Genomic DNA, 26384 nt, shown 5'->3' with positions numbered 1-26384 from the left:
TCTGTCCTGTCCCCCCCTCTGCTTCAACCCTCTATGTTTCTGGGTCAACCTTCTTTTCTCTCTTTCCTCTGCTCTAGGCGGCACAGACAGTCCAGGGCCACAAGGCAAGGGAGGAGAGGAAGGAGGGAGCAAGGGAGGGCAGAAGGCAGCCCCACAGGAAATAGCTGGATACCTATGTGTCTCCATCATAGTCCCTGTATATCTGTCTGACAGAGAAAAGTTAAAAACAGCAGGAAGTGAGGCGAAAAGAGGAATTCCTGTTGAGTGTTTTCAGCCAGAGCTCCAGATTGTTGTTACATGGTTTCATCTATCCGTCATCCAGACCCTGGACTGGACCACCTGTGTGGTCCCCCCCGTAGTAATGGTCCCATCCTCTCTGAGCAACGCACACACAATGGTCTGCAGCCCCCCCAGCGCTCGTGTGACATTCAGTTTTGCTTGCTTCCACACAAGACAAATAACGGACGATTAGATGTGCGTGCGACTGAAGGGGGATGTGTGTGTGTGTGTGTGTGAGGAAGCAGGGAGTTTTTCCTAGCCACCTGCATTGCTTGCTGTTTGGGGTTTTAGGCTGGGTTTCTGTACAGCACTTTGAGATATCAGCTGACGTAAGGAGGGCTTTATGAATACATTTGATTGAATATGTGTGTGTGTGTGTGTGTGTGTGTGTGTGTGTGTGTGTGTTCCAGTGTGTGTTCATACAGTTCTCCGAAACACGAGTTCAGCTTCATTCTCACCTGGTACTTGTCCTGCCCTCTCTCCAGATGGAGGGTAAGACCATCACAACCAGACGTGGTAAAAATACTCGCCGACCAAAATGGCTGCCCTATTCCCTGCATAGCACCGACTTTGGGCCAGGGCCCATAACTGTTGTATCATGGGGGATCTCGCTCTCGAAATATTGCGAATTACATTAAGATAAATGTTTGTTAGACGTAAAATTGTTGACTAAATCAGCAACAAAAGGGGAGTGAACTTCGGCTTCTGAACTTCGGCTTCTGAACTTCGGCTTCTGAACTTCGGCTTCTGAACTTCGGCTTCTGAACTTCGGCTTCTGAACTTCGGCTTCTGAACTTCTGCCACGAGAGGAAAAGAAGAAAAAGTGTTGTGTGAAAAAACAAACAGCTGAAAAACTCAAATGTCATCATGATATATAACGAACTGTTTCAAATGGTTTTGGACCGGAGGAATGCCAACGCCTTAAGAGAGCAACCCTGTAGAGGTCGACTCCGATAATTACCTCAACACACAACCTCATGAAAGAGAGGAGGAGAACAAATGACTTCGTAGGGGCTGTGTGATATGGCAAAAACATCATAACATGTTTGTCAGATTTTTGCAGGTATAACAACATATTTTAGGATATCAGAGAGGCGGTAAAAGTCACGACGTAGCTCTCTTTGGGTATAGCGAGAACCATCCCCCTCTCTCTCTCACCACCTGTCTCTTCCCCCTACACCCAGGCTCGGTTATCGAGCCCTAGAGTCGCCGCCCTCCTCATGGCACAGGAGATCAAATGAAACTCTTCTCCATCATAGAACTTGAGAACTGAACAATGTCCATGTTTTGGAGAATGTGCACACGGGGTCGGGGATGAATCCAGCTACGACCGGTCCATTTCGTGTAAGGTTTGTGAAACTCATGAGACAATACAACCACATTACCATAACTCTGTTTATACAAGAGTCTCCATTATGAGATTTGCATCTAATTATTGTATCAAATGAATAAGTAAAGATGAAACTATTTGTGAAATTATGTAATGTGATGTTAAAACTGTTTAATGAAAAGAAAATCCAATTCCCTTTAAAGTTTAACTAAGTCATTGGCCCGGCCCATGAGCACAGACATTGATATGGCGTCATAGCACAGCCCTTTCCTACTGTTCTGGGTATAATCCCCACCTTGGGAATTTCCTAGCAGATCAAGCTAACAGAGGCTAAGGTTTGAGTAGAGACCATGCATTCTGGCGTTCATTAATCAGAAGACTAATTGATCAGATATTAAAATATCTGAAAGTAATAACTTTGTAATCTGAATATTTTCCGTGGTGCCCCAACTTCCTAGTTAATTACATTTACATGATTAGTTGAATCACAAAATAATTACAGAGCATTGATTTGACAAAATAACAGTCTTCGGTTTAATGGATGCCAAAGACACGACATAAATCACCAGCATTCTAACCAGGAATACGAATTCCCCAAACTGGATCCTTTGGTCGTACCCCCCAAAGGCAATCCAAAACAACGCCAGCGGAGAAGATGTATTCGGACTTCAAGTCTGATTCACGAGGCGTGCAGACCATCCAACGCTTCCGAGTACATTACTCTCTAATGTTCCGTCTCTGGACAATAAAGTAGATGAGCTCAGGGCGAGGATCTCCTTCCAGAGAGACATCAGGGAACAGGAAGTACCCGTGCTAAGGTCCATTCAACGCTTGTCTGAACAATCAGAATCCACCTCTCCCACACTAACTTAACACAATTGAAACTTGCACTGCTTTTCTTTCATTTGTTTTTTTTTTTGTTTTTTTGCATGAATATAATTGCTCACTGTTTGTCATGGGCCTTTCCCGCCTAAGTTTGCCCACTTTGCCAATGAAATAATAATTAAAATAATTGGCAACATCAAATGGTTTTGTGATGAATAAGCCATCAGATTCGATGAAAAATGGGAGTTGAATTTGTCTTTCTGCCCATAATTTAATTTAAAGCACTCCCAATGTTTTTTTCTTTCCATCACTCTTTATATCACTGTTCTTGGCTTCATAATAAAGTTTATTTTTCTTTTTGTTGAGTTTAGTCACATCATTTCTCAGTCCGCAGTAAGTCAACCAGTCAGATGTGTAGCCAGACTTATTAGCCACTCCTTTTCCCCCGTCTCTTTCAACCATACAGTTTATCAATTCATCATCAATCCATGGAGCCTTAACAGTTCTAACAGTCAGTTTCTTAACAGGTGAATGTTTATCAATAATTGGAAGAAGCAATTTCATGAATTCATCAAGTGCAGCGTCTGGATGCTCCTCATTAATCACATCAGACAAAACAAATATTTTTAACATCATCCACATCAGAGTCACAGCAAAATCTTTTGTATGATCCCTTATATAATATTTCAGGCCCAGCTGATGGAAGTTTGGTTTTCCTGAATATAGTCACTATATTGTGATCACTGCATCCAATGGGTACGGATACAGCTTTAGAACAAAGTTCTACAGTATCAGTAAACATGTTATCAATACATGTGGATGATCTTGTCCCTGTAGTGTTTGTAAACACCCTGGTAGGTTGATTAATAACCGGAACCAGATTACAGACACTGGTTACAGTGAGAAGCTTCCTCTTGAACGGAGAGCTTGATGAAAACCAGTCAATATTCAGGTCCCCAAGAAAGTAGACCTCTCTGCTTACATCACGTACATGAAAAAAATAACACTTGACATAAGATCTTCTCTAAGCATTACAGGGATATGACTCTGAATATATATACAGCAATTCCTCCCCCAGAAGCATCCCTGTCTCTTCTATAGATGTTATATCCTTGTATTACTACTGATGTATCATCAAATTAATTATCTAAAGTGAGTCTCAGAAATGGCTAATATATGAATGTAATCAGCAAGTTATTGATTTCCTGAACCTTATTTCTAAGGCCACATATATTAATGTGGGCTATTGTCAGCCCTTTCCTGGGTAGCTTATCAGAGATGGACATAATATTGAAAAGAGCAGACAAGGCAAGAGAAAAAATATATACATTCAGCAGTCCATTAACTTCTTCGGGATAGGGGGCAGCATTTTCACTTTTGGATAAATAGCGTGCCCAAATTCAACTTCCTGCTACTCATCCCCAGATTATAAGATATGCATATATTAGTAGATTTGGATAGAAACCACTCTGAAGTTTCTAAAACGGTTTGAATCATGTCTGAGTATAACAGAACTTATGTAGCAGGCAAACCCCCGAGGACAAATCATTCAGATTGTTCTTTTTTTTGGAGGTCACTGTCTATTCAATGAGTTTTCATTGGGAAACTAGATTTCTAAGGGACTTGTTTGCAATTCCTACCGCTTCCACTGGATGTCACCAGTCTTTAGAAATGGGTTGAGGTTATTCCTTTGTGTAATGAAGAAGTTCAGCCATCTTGAATGAGTGTCACATGTGTACTGCAAACTGCAGTAGAATCCATGAGTATTTGGACAAAACACTTAACTATTTTCTTGTAACAACTTCTTATACATCTCTTTTTGTTTGTTTAACCTTTTGTAACTCGGGGGCAGTATTTTCATTTTTGGATAAAAAAACGTTCCCGTTTTAAAACGGGATATTTTGTCACGACAAGATGCTCGACTATGCATACAATTGACAGGGTTGGATAGAAAACACTCTGACGTTTCCAAAACTGCAAAGATATTGTCTGTGAGTGCAACAGAACTGATGTTACAGGCGAAACCCAGATAAACATCCAACCAGGAAGTGCCCCATATTTTGAAAGCCCTGCATGCCAATGACTCCTTATATGGCTGTGAATGCCGCCGGCCTATTGTCTTTGTGTGCTTATGAACAAATAACATGACTGGAGACTACCAGTAAGTTCCATAATGCAAAATTATGTGACAGGTGAAATTAAGACTACAATCTTCTTTATCTCCTAACGTATTGCACATATTGACAGCAGGTATTTACTTAAAAAGTAGAAACAAATATTCACATTTCGAAAAAAACATTTCAACGGTATTGAAAAATCCATGGCCATTTCCAGATACCCCAGTATATTCTTTATACCAACCAAGCCTACTGATTAAAAAAAAAAATGTTTAAATAGCAGTCATGGACTTTCCCTTTGAGCTGGGAGGGAGGGTTTCCAATGCCTCGCAGAGAAAGGCACCGATTGGTAGATGAGTAGATGAGTAGAAAAGCAATCATTGAATATCCCTCTGAGCATGATAAAGTTATTAAATACACTTTTGGATGGTAAATCAATACACATTCAGTCACTACAAAGATACAGGTGTCTTCCCTAACTCAGTTGCCGGAGAGGAAGGAAACCACTCAGGGAATTCACCATGAGGCCAATGGTGACATTAAAAAAGTTACAGAGTTTAATGGCTGTGATAAGAGAAAACTGAGGACGGATAAACACTGTAGTTACTCCACAATACTAACCAGAGTGAAAAGGAAGCCTGTAAAGAATACAACTATTCCAAAACATGCATCCTGTTTGCATAATTATGCAGTGAAGGAAAACTGCAAAAAATGTGGGAAAGACATAACTATGTCCTGAATACAAAGCGTTGTTTGAGGCCAATACAACACAACACTGAGTAGCACTCTTTATATTTTCAAGAGAGGTGGAGGCTGCATCATGTTATGGGTATGATTGTCATCGGCAAGGAGTAGGGAGTTTTTTAGGATAAAAACAATCGGAATAGAGATAAGCACAGGACAAATCCAGTCTGCTTTCCAACAGACACTGGGAGACAAATTCACCTTTCAGCAGGACACTAACCTAAAACACAAGGCCAAATATACACTGGAGTATCTTACCAAGATGACATTGAATGTTCCCGAGTGGCCTAGTTAAAGTTTTGACTTAAATATACTTGACAATCTGTAGCAAGACTTGGAAATGGCTGGCTAGCAATGATCAACAACCAACATGAGCTTGAATCATTTTATAAAGAATACTGTACAAATATTGTACAATCCAGGTGTGCCAAGTTCTTAGATACTTACCCAGAAAGACTCACAGCTGAAATCTCTGCCAAATGGGATTCTAACATGTATTGACTCATGGAAGTGAATTCTTATGTAAATTAGAAAGCTGTATTTCTATAAATTAGCACAAAAATCTAAAATGATGTTTTCACTTAGTCATTCTGGGGTATTGAGTGTACAAAACAAAAATAGATTTAACCCATTTTAAATTAAGGCTGTAACACAACAAAATGTGGAATAAGTCATGGGGTATGAATACATTGAATGTATATTACATTTAACAAACCAAACATTGAAATACCGTTACATAAGGTAGAGTAAAACTCCAAACTGGACTCTGCAAAAACACCGGTATATAGTAAAATGCTGTTTTACAGCCAGCCCAATTACCAACACGTCAGCTGCTTCACACAACCTCGTGAAAGAGAGAAGGAGAAACAATTACCTCGATATGTCAGCTGTTTCGCACAACCTCGTGAAAAGGAGGAGAAATGTCTTTGTACAGAGGAGTTCGTTATGTCAGTTTATTAAAAAATAAAAGACAATTGCTTCTTTGTTAAATAGTAATCTCTTCTTGGCATATTCCTATTGAAATGTGGAGGGATGTAGCTCACACACACACACACACACACACACACACACACACACACACACACACACACACACACACACACACACACACACACACACACACACACACACACACACACACACACACAAGCAGAGGGGAGAAATGGTTGTTAATTGCGGTCTTAAGAACACTATCATTACACAGCCAGGACTCTGATACCACAACAATCACGCTACCATGGCAACATCGTCGGTAGTCAATGACAACCAGATAGAACAGCTAACGTTCTTACTGCACCTGCTACAGGGGGTGGGCAAATCTCCTTAAAAGAGAGTTAACCAATCAGAGGGCTAAGAGGACCAGAGGTCAAACTGACTCTACAGCAAGTTATACAAATAAATATTTGAGGAGAATTCATCAGTCTATTCTCAACTGAAAAGTTTGTATGTATTACATCTGTGTAAAGGACTTCACGGGTCCAGCCGAACCTGAATACCCAGGTCCAAAATTCAAACTTTCCCATATGGTCCTGTTTGATTGTCATCGGGTCTATGTAACTACAGCTGATAGACCAGAGTGGTACCCCGACCACGGCCTATAAGCGGTGGTTCCCAAACTGTACTTAGATCTTGTCAGAAATGTCCAGATCAACTAGCCTATGTCCGCTAAGATTTTTATAGCATATTTATTGACTTACAGCCAAAATATAAAGACCAATTTGTTAACCAGAAGATTGTGTCACTCGGGTCGGGTCTCGACGTGGACCAGTCAAGGTACGGGGGTCGGGTCGAGTTCGGGTTGTCCTCAGGTTTGGGTCCGTTTGGTCAGTCTTTTTTTATTTTTAATGATCGGGTCCGGGTCTGATTGTCCTCAAGTCCGTTTGGGTCCTAGTTCAACTTCTTGGAGCCAAGACTTCTACCTCTGAGCCAACAAGGACGATGCAGACAAATCTTTAATAATTTTAAAAATTAAGTATTTAAGTATTTATCTTAAAATATGTCCGTTTCATAACCCTGCTCTTCACCTTGCTGACCCTCAGGCAGCACCCTCAGGCAGCACCCTCCGGCAGCACCCTCCGGCAGCACCCTCCGACCCGGTACTAGATTGGTGTACCTAATAACCTGGCCACCGAGTATTTGTTGACAACTCAAAAGGCGTGCCATCAGTTTTGACAGTAGCGTCCCGGGAAACGTAAGCAAACCAAAACAGCCAGTCACAGCATCACAACTCAGAGCTGTCATTTATTGGCCAATAAAACAGTTCCAAGAGAGAGAAGCTGCATCTCAATTCGCACCCTAATCCCTATGAAGTGCCTACTTTTGACCAGAGCCCCCTATGGGGGAGCCTAAAGTAGTGCACTATATAGGAAGTAGGGTGTCATTTAAGATACAGCCATGAGAGATGACCGACTGCTGAGCACTTCACTGTTAGTTACTGAAAACATAAATACAGTAGAGGTATAGAGGGAACCGTTTCTGATTTCACTGAGGAACGACCACTACCCCACAGCTAGCTGGTATAGAGAGGCTTCCACTGCTGTTCCTCCTACCCCTCAGCTAGCTGGTATAGAGGCTTCCACTGCTGTTCCTCCTACCCCACAGCTAGCTGGTATAGAGAGGCTTCCACTGCTGTTCCTCCTACCCCTCAGCTAGCTGGTATAGAGGCTTCCACTGCTGTTCCTCCTACCCCACAGCTAGCTGGTATAGAGAGGCTTCCACTGCTGTTCCTCCTACCCCTCAGCTAGCTGGTATAGAGGCTTCCACTGCTGTTCCTCCTACCCCACAGCTAGCTGGTATAGAGAGGCTTCCACTGCTGTTCCTCCTACCCCACAGCTAGCTGGTATAGAGGCTTCCACTGCTGTTCCTCCTACCCCACAGCTAGCTGGTATAGAGAGGCTTCCACTGCTGTTCCTCCTACCCCACAGCTAGCTGGTATAGAGGCTTCCACTGCTGTTCCTCCTACCCCACAGCTAGCTGGTATAGAGGCTCCCACTGCTGTTCCTTACCCCACCAGCTGGTATAGAGGCTTCCACTGCTGTTCCTCCTACCCCACAGCTAGCTGGTATAGAGAGGCTTCCACTGCTGTTCCTCCTACCCCTCAGCTAGCTGGTATAGAGAGGCTTCCACTGCTGTTCCTCCTACCCCTCAGCTAGCTGGTATAGAGAGGCTTTCACTGCTGTTCCTCCTACCCCTCAGCTAGCTGGTATAGAGGCTTCCACTGCTGTTCCTCCTACCCCACAGCTAGCTGGTATAGAGAGGCTTCCACTGCTGTTCCTCCTACCCCTCAGCTAGCTGGTATAGAGAGGCTTCCACTGCTGTTCCTCCTACCCCACAGCTAGCTGGTATAGAGGCTTCCACTGCTGTTCCTCCTACCCCACAGTCAGCTGGTATAGAGGCTTCCACTGCTGTTCCTCCTACCCCACAGCTAGCTGGTATAGAGGCTTCCACTGCTGTTCCTCCTACCCCTCAGCTAGCTGGTATAGAGGCTTCCACTGCTGTTCCTCCTACCCCACAGCTAGCTGGTATAGAGAGGCTTCCACTGCTGTTCCTCCTACCCCACAGCTAGCTGGTATAGAGAGGCTTCCACTGCTGTTCCTCCTACCCCACAGTCAGCTGGTATAGAGGCTTCCACTGCTGTTCCTCCTACCCCACAGCAGCAGGCTTCCACTGCTGTTCCTCCTACCCCTCAGCTAGCTGGTATAGAGGCTTCCACTGCTGTTCCTCCTACCCCACAGCTAGCTGGTATAGAGAGGCTTCCACTGCTGTTCCTCCTACCCCACAGCTAGCTGGTATAGAGGCTTCCACTGCTGTTCCTCCTACCCCACAGCTAGCTGGTATAGAGGCTTCCACTGCTGTTCCTCCTACCCCACAGCTAGCTGGTATAGAGGCTTCCACTGCTGTTCCTCCTACCCCACAGCTAGCTGGTATAGAGGCTTCCACTGCTGTTCCTCCTACCCCACAGCTAGCTGGTATAGAGAGGCTTCCACTGCTGTTCCTCCTACCCCACAGCTAGCTGGTATAGAGAGGCTTCCACTGCTGTTCCTCCTACCCCACAGCTAGCTGGTATAGAGGGGCTTCCACTGCTGTTCCTCCTACCCCACAGCTAGCTGGTATAGAGAGGCTTCCACTGCTGTTCCTCCTACCCCACAGCTAGCTGGTATAGAGAGGCTTCCACTGCTGTTCCTCCTACCCCACAGCTAGCTGGTATAGAGGGGCTTCCACTGCTGTTCCTCCTACCCCACAGCTAGCTGGTATAGAGGCTTCCACTGCTCTTCCTACCCCACAGCCAGCTGCTTCCACTCCTTCCTACCCCACAGCTAGCTGGTATAGAGAGGCTTCCACTGCTGTTCCTCCTACCCCACAGCTAGCTGGTATAGAGGCTTCCACTGCTGTTCCTCCTACCCCACAGCTAGCTGGTATAGAGAGGCTTCCACTGCTGTTCCTCCTACCCCACAGCTAGCTGGTATAGAGAGGCTTCCACTGCTGTTCCTCCTACCCCACAGCTAGCTGGTATAGAGAGGCTTCCACTGCTGTTCCTCCTACCCCACAGCTAGCTGGTATAGAGAGGCTTCCACTGCTGTTCCTCCTACCCCACAGCTAGCTGGTATAGAGGCTTCCACTGCTGTTCCTCCTACCCCACAGCTAGCTGGTATAGAGAGGCTTCCACTGCTGTTCCTCCTACCCCACAGCTAGCTGGTATAGAGAGGCTTCCACTGCTGTTCCTCCTACCCCACAGCTAGCTGGTATAGAGAGGCTTCCACTGCTGTTCCTCCTACCCCACAGCTAGCTGGTATAGAGAGGCTTCCACTGCTGTTCCTCCTACCCCACAGCTAGCTGGTATAGAGAGGCTTCCACTGCTGTTCCTCCTACCCCACAGCTAGCTGGTAGAGAGGCTTCCACTGCTGTTCCTCCTACCCCACAGCTAGCTGGTATAGAGAGGCTTCCACTGCTGTTCCTCCTACCCCACAGCTAGCTGGTATAGAGGCTTCCACTGCTGTTCCTCCTACCCCACAGCTAGCTGGTATAGAGAGGCTTCCACTGCTGTTCCTCCTACCCCACAGCTAGCTGGTATAGAGGCTTCCACTGCTGTTCCTCCTACCCCACAGCTAGCTGGTATAGAGAGGCTTCCACTGCTGTTCCTCCTACCCCACAGCTAGCTGGTATAGAGAGGCTTCCACTGCTGTTCCTCCTACCCCACAGCTAGCTGGTATAGAGGGGCTTCCACTGCTGTTCCTCCTACCCCACAGCTAGCTGGTATAGAGGCTTCCACTGCTGTTCCTCCTACCCCACAGCTAGCTGGTATAGAGGCTTCCACTGCTGTTCCTCCTACCCCACAGCTAGCTGGTATAGAGAGGCTTCCACTGCTGTTCCTCCTACCCCTCAGCTAGCTGGTATAGAGAGGCTTCCACTGCTGTTCCTCCTACCCCACAGCTAGCTGGTATAGAGAGGCTTCCACTGCTGTTCCTCCTACCCCACAGCTAGCTGGTATAGAGGCTTCCACTGCTGTTCCTCCTACCCCACAGCTAGCTGGTATAGAGGCTTCCACTGCTGTTCCTCCTACCCCACAGCTAGCTGGTATAGAGGCTTCCACTGCTGTTCCTCCTACCCCACAGCTAGCTGGTATAGAGAGGCTTCCACTGCTGTTCCTCCTACCCCACAGCTAGCTGGTATAGAGAGGCTTCCACTGCTGTTCCTCCTACCCCACAGCTAGCTGGTATAGAGAGGCTTCCACTGCTGTTCCTCCTACCCCACAGCTAGCTGGTATAGAGAGGCTTCCACTGCTGTTCCTCCTACCCCACAGCTAGCTGGTATAGAGAGGCTTCCACTGCTGTTCCTCCTACCCCACAGCTAGCTGGTATAGAGAGGCTTCCACTGCTGTTCCTCCTACCCCACAGCTAGCTGGTATAGAGAGGCTTCCACTGCTCCTCCTACCCCACAGTCAGCTGGTATAGAGAGGCTTCCACTGCTGTTCCTCCTACCCCACAGCTAGCTGGTATAGAGAGGCTTCCACTGCTGTTCCTCCTACCCCACAGCTAGCTGGTATAGAGAGGCTTCCACTGCTGTTCCTCCTACCCCACAGCTAGCTGGTATAGAGGCTTCCACTGCTGTTCCTCCTACCCCACAGCTAGCTGGTATAGAGAGGCTTCCACTGCTGTTCCTCCTACCCCACAGCTAGCTGGTATAGAGGCTTCCACTGCTGTTCCTCCTACCCCACAGCTAGCTGGTATAGAGGCTTCCACTGCTGTTCCTCCTCCTAGCTGGTATAGAGGCTTCCACTGCTGTTCCTCCTACCCCACACAGAGGCTTCCACTGCTGTTCCTCCTACCCCACAGCTAGCTGGTATAGAGGCTTCCACTGCTGTTCCTCCTACCCCACAGCTAGCTGGTATAGAGGCTTCCACTGCTGTTCCTCCTACCCCACAGCTAGCTGGTATAGAGAGGCTTCCACTGCTGTTCCTCCTACCCCACAGCTAGCTGGTATAGAGAGGCTTCCACTGCTGTTCCTCCTACCCCACAGCTAGCTGGTATAGAGGCTTCCACTGCTGTTCCTCCTACCCCACAGCTAGCTGGTATAGAGAGGCTTCCACTGCTGTTCCTCCTACCCCACAGCTAGCTGGTATAGAGGGGCTTCCACTGCTGTTCCTCCTACCCCACAGCTAGCTGGTATAGAGAGGCTTCCACTGCTGTTCCTCCTACCCCACAGCTAGCTGGTATAGAGAGGCTTCCACTGCTGTTCCTCCTACCCCACAGCTAGCTGGTATAGAGAGGCTTCCACTGCTGTTCCTCCTACCCCACAGCTAGCTGGTATAGAGAGGCTTCCACTGCTGTTCCTCCTACCCCACAGCTAGCTGGTATAGAGAGGCTTCCACTGCTGTTCCTCCTACCCCACAGCTAGCTGGTATAGAGAGGCTTCCACTGCTGTTCCTCCTACCCCACAGCTAGCTGGTATAGAGAGGCTTCCACTGCTGTTCCTCCTACCCCACAGCTAGCTGGTATAGAGAGGCTTCCACTGCTCCTCCTACCCCACAGTCAGCTGGTATAGAGAGGCTTCCACTGCTGTTCCTCCTACCCCACAGCTAGCTGGTATAGAGGCTTCCACTGCTGTTCCTCCTACCCCACAGTCAGCTGGTATAGAGAGGCTTCCACTGCTGTTCCTCCTACCCCACAGCTAGCTGGTATAGAGGCTTCCACTGCTGTTCCTCCTACCCCACAGCTAGCTGGTATAGAGAGGCTTCCACTGCTGTTCCTCCTACCCCACAGCTAGCTGGTACTGCTGTTCCTCCTAGAGAGGCTTCCACTGCTGTTCCTCCTACCCCACAGCTAGCTGGTATAGAGAGGCTTCCACTGCTGTTCCTCCTACCCCACAGCTAGCTGGTATAGAGGCTTCCACTGCTGTTCCTCCTACCCCACAGCTAGCTGGTATAGAGGCTTCCACTGCTGTTCCTCCTACCCCACAGTCAGCTGGTATAGAGGCTTCCACTGCTGTTCCTCCTACCCCACAGCTAGCTGGTATAGAGAGGCTTCCACTGCTGTTCCTCCTACCCCACAGCTAGCTGGTATAGAGAGGCTTCCACTGCTGTTCCTCCTACCCCACAGCTAGCTGGTATAGAGGCTTCCACTGCTGTTCCTCCTACCCCACAGCTAGCTGGTATAGAGAGGCTTCCACTGCTGTTCCTCCTACCCCACAGCTAGCTGGTATAGAGAGGCTTCCACTGCTGTTCCTCCTACCCCTCAGCTAGCTGGTATAGAGGCTTCCACTGCTGTTCCTCCTACCCCACAGCTAGCTGGTATAGAGAGGCTTCCACTGCTGTTCCTCCTACCCCACAGCTAGCTGGTATAGAGAGGCTTCCACTGCTGTTCCTCCTACCCCACAGCTAGCTGGTATAGAGGCTTCCACTGCTGTTCCTCCTACCCCACAGCTAGCTGGTATAGAGAGGCTTCCACTGCTCTTCCTACCCCACAGCTAGCTGGTATAGAGAGGCTCCCAGGCAGGGGGTCCCTTACAGTCTGTGGCTCCATCCCTTCATTAAAACAACTCTGCCCTCTCATCAAAGGGACTAGTGCTAAACTGGGCTCTGAGACTTTCATTAGAAAGTAACATAACATTGGGAGGGGGGGGGGGCGCAGGGAGAGGGGGACGCAGGGAAGGGACATTCTTCTAACCTCTCCTTCCTCTACCTCTCTGTATTTTAATGACAAACAGCAGCTTAGATGGGGACGTAACATCTTGAATCTATAAAACCTCCCAGCAGCTTTCAGGATGTGTGTGTGTGTGTGTGTGTGTGTGTGTGTGTGTGTGTGTGTGTGTGTGTGTGTGTGTTCCAGGCCTAAATGGTGTTGCGTTGGGGTTGTTGCCAAGACACCACCGGTGGAGATCGACACAGGGGCTCAGGGAGAATGGCCTTCGATAGGCCGTTTAAGCACTTGAGAGCGATCGAAAAGAGGCTTGAGTGATTGGGTGACGAGGCAAAGAACTACAGCAGAGGGGGGGGCATTGGTTATGCACACACACACACACCTACCTTCAATCCTGTCTGTGCAAATATGAATTCACCCGTTCAGGCCCACAGTAAATGTTTGTCCAAGAGTCTCTGTAATCTGGGACGCAGGCACATGACGGCGCTTAAATGGTAAACAGACGGGCTACTGACCAACTGCTAAATTGTGTTCATCACACCGATCCTAACTTTTTATACAGTACATAATGTTTCCACCATCGTTTCCTAGGAACGAAAATAGCTTCTGGATATCAGAACAGTAATCAATAACCTCGATTTGGATGAAGATTTCTACTTCAACTCGTCAGAGGCGCAGGACATACTGCTCACCCCAGACAAAGGCCTAATTCCCCCGAGACCCGAAAAAGAAGGGTGGCGTGAGATGCCCTGAGGAAACCACGTCAGAGAGCACATGAACCGCCTCTACCCTCCGTTCTATTGGTACAGTCACTAGAGAACAAACTGGACGAGCACAACTCAATCCCATCAACGGGACCAGAAAGACCTGTAATATCACGGTGTTTCTCAGGGTCGTGGCTGTACATGGACAACATACAAATCATGCTGTTTTCTTCCTATGCATTGACAGGACAAATATATATATATTTTGGTAAATAGTGTGGTCTACTGCTTATCATGAGGTATTCTCAGGTGAGCAGAACCTTGAGTCTTCCTTTAACATTAGACACATTCACACCTTTAACATTAGAGAGATCTATCTCAAGGCAAGCAACACCGAACCATGAATTAGAGAACAAGCTGTTCAGGAAGGCTGTGTGATCATGCTCTCTCCGCAGCCGATGTGAGCAAGACCTTTTAAACAGGTTAACATTCACAAGGCCGCAGGGTCAGACGGATTACCAGGATGTGCACTCAAGAGCATGCACTGACCAACTGACAAGTGTCTTCACTGACATTGTCAACCTCTCCCTGACCCAGTCTGACCCTGTCTGTAATACCAAGCAGACCACCACAGTCCCTGTGCCCAAGAACGCCAAGGTAACCGGTCTAAATGACTATCGGTCAGTAGCACTCACATGAAAAGGCATTGAAAGGCTGGTCATGGCTCACAACATCATCATGCCAGACACTCTGGACACTCCAATTCGCATACAGCCCCAACAGAACCACAGATGATGCAATCTCTATTGCACTCCACACTGCCCTTTCCCACCTGGACCAGAGGAACACCTATATGAGAACGCTGTTCATTGACTACAGCTCAGGTCTGATCACAGACAATGATAAGGAGGTCAGAGACCTGGCAGTGTGGACAACAACGTCTCCCTCAACGTCAGCAAGACAAAGAAGCTGATCGTGGACTACAGGAAACGGAGTGGCTGGGCCATTCATATCGACGGGGCTGTAATGGAGCGAGTCGAGAGCTTCACGTTCCTCGGTGTCCACATCACTAAGGATTCATCATGGTCCAAATACACCAACACAGTCATGAAGACGACACCTCTTCCCCCTCAGGAGGATGAAAAGATTTGGCATGGACCATCAGATCTTCAAAAAGTTCTACAGCTGCACCATTGAGAGCATCTTGACTGGCTGCATCATCGCTTGGTATGACAACTGCTTGGCATTAGACCGCAAGACGCTACAGAGGGTAGTACGTACGGGCCAGTAAACCTGGGCGGCATACCGCATTTTACTATACACACACACACACACACACACACACACACACACCGGTATTGATCCACGGACCGGTTTGGGTTTTTACTTCACCTCCAATAACGGTATTTGAATGTTTGGTTTGTTAAATGTGATACGGCGTGTGTAAGGTCAATTTTTATATTTCATTCTGCTACGTTCACCTCTCGGTCTCCATGCTGCTTTTCACACAGACCTAGCCCCTCCCCGTCACTCAAGGAGCGCATCGTTGTTGCTCGACCACGAGACACTTCCGTTCAGTCTGCTAATTGCTAGTTAGCCGGCGGTACGGACTCAAGAGAAAACGTACCATTGATGGTGTTTGCCTAAATCAGCATGTTTGTGCAACAGTATCTTCTAAATCAAAGAGGAATAGCCAAAGCATGACTGTTAGCTACATGATATAGCTAAGAGAAAACATTTAATGTAGCCAAAGATTACAGGATCTGCTGGGAAACACTGAACAACACTTTGGTTCCTACCCTGTCACAATAACTCCTCCCTGGAATTTTCATTTGTTGTCATGTCAAACATTGTATTCAAAATGCCACTATAATCTAATTATAGAATTAGAATAATCATTTTTCCAACAGTTTGACCAAGTGTTTAATCTCAATTGCAACATTTGGTTAAAAATAAGGTCTAGATTTTCTGCCGATATCGTGCAGCCCATTGTGGCAGTGTGGAAATAATATCAAATGAGTGCAGAAATTGCTGAAAATAATTTTGGGTTCAAATTTAAATTGAACAGTATAAAACAAATCAGAATGGAAAGACGCATTGAAATCACTTAGAATCAATGTGTTTCCACCCTAGGGTCATGTGGTTCTCATTAATCAAATATACAACTTCATTATTCAAACATGTAAAATATAGTCAAACACAGTCATACCGTGAACATTCGGAAAAATACTGTGATATGATATTTTGTCCATATCGCTCAGCCCTGTCCATAACTGGGGAAGAGCTCCCTGCCATTCAGGACCTGTATGCCAGGCGGTGTCAGAGGAAGGCCCTTATTAAAATTGTCAAAGACTCCAGCCACCCAAGTTAGACCGTTCTCTCCGCAACCGCACGGCAAGCGGGATCGATGCACCAAGTCTGGAACCAACAGTCCCCTGAACAGCTTCTACCCCCAAGCTATAAGACTGATAAATAGTTTGTTAAATAGTTAACAAAATAACTACCCGGATTACCTGCGTTGACCCTTTATTTTTTACACTAACTTACGACTTAAACACAGTGAGCAACAACAACAACAACAACGTGGCTGTATACACAGTGAGCAACAACAACGTGGCTGTGTATGTGTTATCTGTCACTTAATCCTGGATATATATCTACACATCTACCTTAACTACCTCGTACCCCTGCACATGGATTGGTACTGGTACCCTGTATATACAGCCACGTTGTTGTTGTTGCTCACTGTGTATACAGCCACGTTGTTGTTGTTGCTCACTGTGTATACAGCCACGTTGTTGTTGTTGTTGTTACTCACTGTGTATACAGCCACGTTGTTGTTGTTGTTGCTACTCACTGTGTATACAGCCACGTTGTTGTTGCTCACTGTGTATACAGCCACGTTGTTGTTGTTGTTGTTGTTGTTACTCACTGTGTATACAGCCACGTTGTTGTTGTTGTTACTCACTGTGTATACAGCCACGTTGTTGTTGTTGTTACTCACTGTGTATACAGCCACGTTGTTGTTGTTGTTGTTACTCACTGTGTATACAGCCACGTTGTTGTTGTTGTTGTTGCTCACTGTGTATACAGCCACATTGTTGTTGTTGTTGTTGTTGTTGCTCACTGTGTATACAGCCACATTGTTGTTGTTGTTGTTGTTGTTACTCACTGTGTATACAGCCACGTTGTTGTTGTTGTTGTTACTCACTGTGTATACAGCCACGTTGTTGTTGTTGTTGTTGTTGCTCACTGTGTATACAGCCACGTTGTTGTTGTTGTTGTTGTTGCTCACTGTGTATACAGCCACGTTGTTGTTGTTGTTGTTGTTGCTCACTGTGTATACAGCCACGTTGTTGTTGTTGTTGCTACTCACTGTGTATACAGCCACGTTGTTGTTGTTGTTACTCACTGTGTATACAGCCACGTTGTTGTTGTTGCTACTCACTGTGTATACAGCCACGTTGTTGTTGTTGCTACTCACTGTGTATACAGCCACGTTGTTGTTGTTGTTACTCACTGTGTATACAGCCACGTTGTTGTTGTTGCTCACTGTGTATACAGCCACGTTATTGTTGTTGTTGTTGTTACTCACTGTGTATACAGCCACGTTGTTGTTGTTGCTCACTGTGTATACAGCCACGTTGTTGTTGTTGTTGTTGCTCACTGTGTATACAGCCACGTTGTTGTTGTTGTTGTTGTTGCTCACTGTGTATACAGCCACGTTGTTGTTGTTGTTGTTGTTGTTGTTGTTGTTGTTGTTGTTGTTGCTCACTGTGTATACAGCCATGTTGTTGTTGTTGCTCACTGTGTATACAGCCACGTTGTTGTTGTTGCTCACTGTGTATACAGCCACGTTGTTGTTGTTGTTGTTGCTGCTCACTGTGTATACAGCCACATTGTTGTTGTTGTTACTCACTGTGTATACAGCCACATTGTTGTTGTTGTTACTCACTGTGTATACAGCCACGTTGTTGTTGTTGTTGTTGCTACTCACTGTGTATACAGCCACGTTGTTGTTGTTGTTGTTGCTACTCACTGTGTATACAGCCACATTGTTGTTGTTGTTGTTACTCACTGTGTATACAGCCACATTGTTGTTGTTGTTGTTACTCACTGTGTATACAGCCACATTGTTGTTGTTGTTACTCACTGTGTATACAGCCACATTGTTGTTGTTGTTACTCACTGTGTATACAGCCACGTTGTTGTTGTTGTTGTTGCTACTCACTGTGTATACAGCCACATTGTTGTTGTTGTTGTTGCTACTCACTGTGTATACAACCACATTGTTGTTGTTGTTACTCACTGTGTATACAGCCACATTGTTGTTGTTGTTGTTACTCACTGTGTATACAGCCACATTGTTGTTGTTGTTACTCACTGTGTATACAGCCACGTTGTTGTTGTTGTTGTTGTTACTCACTGTGTATACAGCCACATTGTTGTTGTTGTTGTTGCTACTCACTGTGTATACAGCCACATTGTTGTTGTTGTTGTTGCTCACTGTGTATACAGCCACGTTGTTGTTGTTGCTACTCACTGTGTATACAGCCACATTGTTGTTGTTGTTGTTACTCACTGTGTATACAGCCACGTTGTTGTTGTTGTTGTTACTCACTGTGTATACAGCCACGTTGTTGTTGTTGTTGTTACTCACTGTGTATACAGCCACGTTGTTGTTGTTGCTACTCACTGTGTATACAGCCACATTGTTGTTGTTGTTGTTGCTCACTGTGTATACAGCCACGTTGTTGTTGTTGTTGTTGTTACTCACTGTGTATACAGCCACGTTGTTGTTGTTGTTGTTGTTACTCACTGTGTATACAGCCACGTTGTTGTTGTTGTTGTTGTTACTCACTGTGTATACAGCCACGTTGTTGTTGTTGTTACTCACTGTGTATACAGCCACGTTGTTGTTGTTGTTGTTACTCACTGTGTATACAGCCACGTTGTTGTTGTTGTTACTCACTGTGTATACAGCCACGTTGTTGTTGTTATTGTTACTCGCTGTGTAAATAACCAAGTTATTGTTACTCACTGTGTATACAGCCACGTTGTTGTTGTTGTTGTTGTTGTTACTCACTGTATATACAGCCACGTTATTGTTGTTGTTGTTACTCACTGTGTATACAGCCACGTTGTTGTTGTTGTTGTTACTCACTGTATATACAGCCACGTTATTGTTGTTGTTGTTACTCACTGTGTATACAGCCACGTTGTTGTTGTTGTTGTTACTCACTGTGTATACAGCCACGTTGTTGTTGTTATTGTTACTCGCTGTGTAAATAACCAAGTTATTGTTACTCACTGTGTATATAACCAAGTTATTGTTACTCACTGTGTATATAACCAAGTTATTGTTACTCACTGTGTATATAACCAAGTTATTGTTACTCACTGTGTATATAACCAAGTTATTGTTACTCACTGTGTATATAACCAAGTTATTGTTACTCACTGTGTAAATAACCAAGTTATTGTTACTCACTGTGTATATAACCAAGTTATTGTTACTCACTGTGTAAATAACCAAGTTATTGTTACTCACTGTGTATATAACCAAGTTATTGTTACTCACTGTGTAAATAACCAAGTTATTGTTACTCACTGTGTAAATAACCAAGTTATTGTTACTCACTGTGTAAATAACCAAGTTATTGTTACTCACTGTGTAAATAACCAAGTTATTGTTACTCACTGTGTATATAACCAAGTTATTGTTACTCACTGTGTATATAACCAAGTTATTGTTACTCACTGTGTATATAACCAAGTTATTGTTACTCACTGTGTATATAACCAAGTTATTGTTACTCACTGTGTATACAACCAAGTTATTGTTACTCACTGTGTATACAGCCACGTTAGTTACTCACTGTGTATATAACCAAGTTATTGTTACTCACTGTGTATATAACCAAGTTATTGTTACTCACTGTGTATATAACCAAGTTATTGTTACTCACTGTGTATACAACCAAGTTATTGTTACTCACTGTGTATATAACCAAGTTATTGTTACTCACTGTGTATACAACCAAGTTATTGTTACTCACTGTGTATATAACCAAGTTATTGTTACTCACTGTGTATATAACCAAGTTATTGTTACTCACTGTGTATATAACCAAGTTATTGTTACTCACTGTGTATATAACCAAGTTATTGTTACTCACTGTGTATATAACCAAGTTATTGTTACTCACTGTGTAAATAGCCATGTTATTGCATTTTAAAGTGAATAATTGGAGTCTCTGTGTCAATGTCAGCATGGAATTGCCCCAAGGCATCTCCCGCCTACCACCGTCTGCTGCAGTTAGACACCTGCAAGACAGAGGTCAAAGCACCGACCATTTTCCTGGGATCAGAAATATTTGAAGAAATTCGGCTTGTCACCAAAAGCACTCACAAACTTCTACAGATGCACAATCGAGAGCATCCTGGCGGGCTGTATCACCGCCTGGTACGGCAACTGCTCCGCCCTCAACCGTAAGGCTCTCCAGAGGGTAGTGAGGTCTGCACAACGCATCACCGGGGCAAACTACCTGCCCTCCAGGACACCTACACCACCCGATGTTACAGGAAGGCCATAAAGATCATCAAGGACAACCACCCGAACCACTGCCTGTTCACCCCGCTATCATCCAGAAGGCGAGGTCAGTACAGGTGCATCAAAGCTGGGACCGAGAGACTGAAAAACAGCTTCTATCTCAAGGCCATCAGACTGTTAAACAGCCACCACTAACATTGAGTGGCTGCTGCCAACACACTGTCATTGACACTGACCCAACTCCAGCCACTTTAATAATGGGAATTGATGGGAAATGATGTAAATATATCACTAGCCACTTTAAACAATGCTACCTTATATAATGTTACTTACCCTACATTATTCATCTCATATGCATACGTATATACTGTACTCTACATCATCGACTGCATCCTTATGTAATACATGCATCACTAGCCACTTTAACTATGCCACTTTGTTTACTTTGTCTACATACTCATCTCATATGTATATACTGTACTCGATACCATCTACTGTATGCCGCCCTGTACCATCACTCATTCATATATCCTTATGTACATATTCTTTATCCCCTTACACTGTGTATAAGACAGTAGTTTTGGAATTGTTAGTTAGATTACTTGTTGGTTATCACTGCATTGTCGGAACTAGAAGCACAAGCATTTCGCTACACTCGCATTAACATCTGCTAACCATGTGTATGTGACAAATAAAATTTGATTTGATTATTTATACCTGCCTTAAAGCTTGGATATCAATCTTACAAGCTTGAGTAGTCAAAATGTTCTCTCGTACAAACAGGCAGCTCTTGGGACACCATACACTGTCCTAGCATGCTGAAAGTTGAATCAAATTAACAAAGTTCATTCAAAAACACACCAGCATAAGCGCAGAGTCAACCCTCTCTCACCCAGGACCATCGTGGAGTGAGCAGTGAGGAATTCATCAACGTCAGCGTTTTCTTCTCTGGCACTGTGTCAGCTTCCCAAACGACACCCTATTCCCTATATTGTACACTATAAAACATATAGGCCACGGTGGTCAAAAGTAGTGCACAACATTGGGAATAGGGTGCCATTTTGGACAACGCAACCGAGTGGATGTGGAGCAGGAAGAGTGTCGAGGAGGTCAGCCAAGAGCTTCTGCTGCTATCAGTAAATGGCTAAAACAAGAATCAAAACGGCGGGCGGGTTTACAGAGAAACCATGGCTTTGGCAGAGACGGGGAACTGCCTTGGAAAGCCCTGATAAATGTGACCTGGTTCTGATTAAAAAGGCATTCTGGTGGAGATTATTCTCACACGGACTTGCAGGAATGGTGTTAAAACAGCAATAAACGTCTTGACAAGGCAGAAAATCTACTCTTTGACCTCAAAATGTCCCACAGGGCCTCACAAAGCCTGAGTCCAGTGTTGCCGCTGCATTCATTTAGCCGTGGCGCAAAATCACTTACGCCACTGCAACAAAAAAAATAGATACAGTACCAGTCAAAAGTTTGGACACGCCAACTCATTCAAGGGTTTGTTTATTTTTTATTATTTTCTACATTGTAGAATAATAATGAAGACATCACAACTATAAATAACACATATGGAATCATGTAGTAAGCAAAAAAAGTTTTTTTTTTTTGATATATGATATTCTTCAAAGTAGCCACCCTTCGACCTTGATGACAGCTTTGCACACTTGGCATTCTCTCAACCAGCTTCACCTGGAATGTTTATCCAACAGTATTGAAGGAGTTCCCACAGAAAAACAAATGATAGTGGGACTAAGCCCAAACCAGATGGGATGGCGTATCGCAGCAGAATGCCGTGGTAGCCATGCTGGTTAAGTGTGCCTTGAATTCTAAATAAATCACTGACAGTGTCACCAGCAAAGCACCCCCACACCATCACACCTCCTCCTCCATGCTTCACGGTGGGAACCACACATGCAGAGATCATCCGTTCACCTACTCTGTCTCACAAAGACACTGCAATCCCGAATTTGGACTCATTGAAACAAAGGACAGATTTCCACCAGTCCAATGTCCATTGCTCGTGTTTCTTGGCCCAAGCAAGTATCTTCTTCTTATTGGTGTCCTTGAGTAGTTGTTTCTTTGACCATGAAGGCCTGATTCACACAGTCTCCTCTGAACTGTTGATGTTGAGATGTGTCTGTCACATGAACTCTGAAGCATTTATTTGGGCTGCAATTTCTGAGGCTGTTAACTCTAATGAACTTATCCTCTGCAGTAGAGGTAACTCTGGGTCTTACTTTCCTGTGGCGGTCCTCATGAGAGCCAGTTTCATCATAGGTCTTGAAAAGTTAAAAGGTCTTGACATTTTCCAGATTGATTGACCTTCGTGTCTTATAGAAATGGACTGTCGTTTCTCTTTGCTTATTTGAGCTGTTCTTGCCATAATATGGACTTGGTCCTTCACCAAATAGGGCCCTATAATAATATATGTCATTTAGCAGACGCTTTTATCCAAAGCGACTTACAGTCATGTGTGCATACATTCTACGTATGGGTGGTCCCGGGAATCGAACCCACTACCCTGGCGTTACAAGCGCCATGCTCTACCAACTGAGCTACAGAAGGACCACTAGGTACCAACCCTAGAAGGACCCTAGAAGGACCACAAGGTACCAACCCTACCTTGTCACAACACAACTGATTGGCTCAAACGCACTAAGGAAAGAAATTCCAAAAATTAACTTCCAACTAGGCACACCTGTTAATTGAAATGCATTCCAGGTGACTACCTCATGAAGCTGGTTGAGAGAATGCCAAGTGTGCAAAGATTTAATCATGGCAAAGGGTGGCTACTCTGAAGAATCTCAAATATAAAATAACACTTGGCATTTTACACTTTTTTGGTTACTACATGATTCAATCGGTGTTATTTCATGTCTTCACTACAATGTGGAAAATAGTTAAAGAAAAACCCTGGAAGGAGTGGGTGTGTCCAAACTTGACTGGTACTGTATGTATTGTGGCAGACGGCAGGGAGAGGTGAGGGGAGTGGTAATTGAGAGATATCTTGGGAGGTAGCTGGCTACACTCCCCAGGCCTTATATAGACTTCCTGCCCAAACGAGGAACGGCTGAGGTTCGTTAAGCCAGGGAGTGCTTAAGGAGGAAGCAGCACAACGGGGCAGAGGAGGTGAGAGACTAGAGACCGGATTGGCTGAGGACCCAAGTGGACTGTGAGGTGATTGGAGAATTCTCCCATCTTTCCCCGTGTACAGAAATCCCTAATAAACGTGTTATTGAACTAGGTGATGTGGACCTTGTATGTATGCATGTATTTTTATTTATTTTACATCAAAGTATTTCTACCAAATATATACTTTCAATAAAGCATTCACTTTTCCTCAGTAAATAGATAATCTGTCCAGGTACAACACCATTATTTATCTCTTTGTGCAAACATGGCGCGAAACCTCGAGAGACATCCTGTCAACTGTACAGAATACATACAGGAACTAGAGGTCGACCGATAATGGTTTTTCAACGCCGAACACGATTATTGGCAGACCAGAAAAAGCCGTACCAATTTTTTTTTTTTTTAACTAAAATTTTTTTTTTAAATTTAAAATATATATATTTTTTTAAATCTGCCAATTTTTATTTATTTGTAATAATGACAATTACAACAATATTGAATGAACACTTATTTTAACTTAATATAATACATGAATAAAATCAATTTAGCCTCAAATAATGAAACATGTTCAATTTGGCTTAAATAATGCAAAAACAAAGTGTTGGAGAAGAAAGTAAAAGTGCAACATGTGCCATGTAAGAAAGCTAACGTTTAAGTGGTTAATATTGCCTGCTAACCTCGATTTCTTTTAGCTAAATATGCAGGTTTAAAAATATATACTACTGTGTATTGATTTTAAGAAAGGAATTGATATGTAGGTACACATTGGAGCAACAATACGCACTGCATCGATTATATGCAAAGCAGGACATGCTAGATAAACTAGTAATATCAACCATGTGAAGTTAACTAGTGATTACGATTGATTGTTTTTTATAAGATAAGTTTAATGCTAGCTAGCAACTTACCTTGGCTTACTGCATTCGCGTAACAGGCAGTCTCCTCGTGGAGAGCAATGTATTCAGGTGGTTAGAGCGTTGGACTAGTTAACCGTAAGGTTGCAAGATTGAATCCCCGAGCTGACAAGTTAAACATATGTTGTTCTGCCCCTGAACGAGGCAGTTAACCCACCGTTCCTAGGCCGTCATTGAAAATAAGAATGTGTTATAAACCGACTTGCCAAGTTGAATAAAGGATAAATGGCAAGTCGGTTAATAACACATTCTTATATATATATATATTATTTTTTATTTTTTTTAATTTTTTTTATAAAATCGGCCAAATCGGGGTCCAAAAATACCGATTTCCGATTGTTATGAAAACTTGAAAATCGGGCCCCAATTAAAATCGGTCGACCTCTAATAGGAACTTCATCATTCCTCAAACTTCAACCCTCTCCTCGGAATCCAGACATTAAAACGGAACTCAACACTATAAATGACATGTATTGAAAATGTATTACTTTATCATAAAGACATGAACAGAATGCATCAGTGATTCATATAAAGACATGAACAGAATGAATCAGTGATTCATATAAAGACATGAACAGAATGCATCAGTGATTCATATAAAGACATGAACAGAATGCATCAGTGATTCATATAAAGACATGAACAGAATGCATCAGTGATTCATATAAAGACATGAACAGAATGCATCAGTGATTCATATAAAGACATGAACAGAATGCATCAGTGATTCATATAAAGACATGAACAGAATGAATCAGTGATTCATATAAAGACATGAACAGAATGCATCAGTGATTCATATTTCCTGGAAATTTCATGAAGAGGCAACGAGAAATCCCTGTCTCACTTTTGTAGCGGTTAGTGATGACTTTAGGTAATTCTTTCAAATGTATACTCAGCTGTGCCTCAATTAATACAAGAACTGATCTGTTACTGGTGTGATCATACAGAGTACCTCAAATGTAATTAAATAAAACAATTAAAGTTTTAAAAATGGTCTGAAAAACAATGCTTTGACAGGCAATTCAAGAAAAGCCAAAAAGCAGAGATAATGGATTGTGCAGTAGGCTGTAGACCCAAACGTCATTGCTACATTTCTCTTGATAAATTAAGTTAGCGTTACACAGGCTTAAAGCTTAAAAAAAAAAAAATCTGCGCTTGAATTTTGATTTATAAAGTGATCTTAATTCAAATGCGTGGTGACACCTGACCCAAACGTAACAACAAAAAAACTAATCACAACTTTATTATTACTTCATTGCCCTTTGTTATAATAAACCGTTTTGATTGGGAATCATACGGTAAGCTTAACCCCACACATGACGGGTTTCCCATTGATCAAAGACTGAGGCCCACTTTGTCCCTCCACCCTGGAGTGCAGAACGATGTCCAGCACAGGTCTTTCTCTAATTCCATCTCGGTTTCCTCTGCTGCTTGTGTAAACTTTGGGCGTACAGGGGGGGCATGTCTTTGACGTTCGGGTTCTCTTGATGGATTGTACACCAATAACAAGCAAGGATAACTTTAGCTCTATTTTGCATGGGACGAGTATGACTAGGGAACGTTGGCTATGCAATTATTACCCCCATTATTCCAGAGGACGATTCAGGTGGGTTTCGTCCCCCCCTCCCCAAACTAATTATTTTAT

The 26384-nt window shown here is 44.2% G+C and overlaps 1 pseudogene; it reads right to left on the bottom strand.

The window, feature by feature from the left end:
* LOC118376513 (signal-induced proliferation-associated 1-like protein 1) overlaps window positions 1–26384 on the bottom strand; it is a 417378-nt pseudogene that overhangs the window by 366719 nt on the left and 24275 nt on the right.

This window comes from Oncorhynchus keta, chromosome 19 (assembly GCF_023373465.1).
Source record: "Oncorhynchus keta strain PuntledgeMale-10-30-2019 chromosome 19, Oket_V2, whole genome shotgun sequence".
Lineage (NCBI taxonomy): Eukaryota > Metazoa > Chordata > Actinopteri > Salmoniformes > Salmonidae > Oncorhynchus > Oncorhynchus keta.
This window is presented reverse-complemented; position numbering and strand designations above follow the sequence as displayed.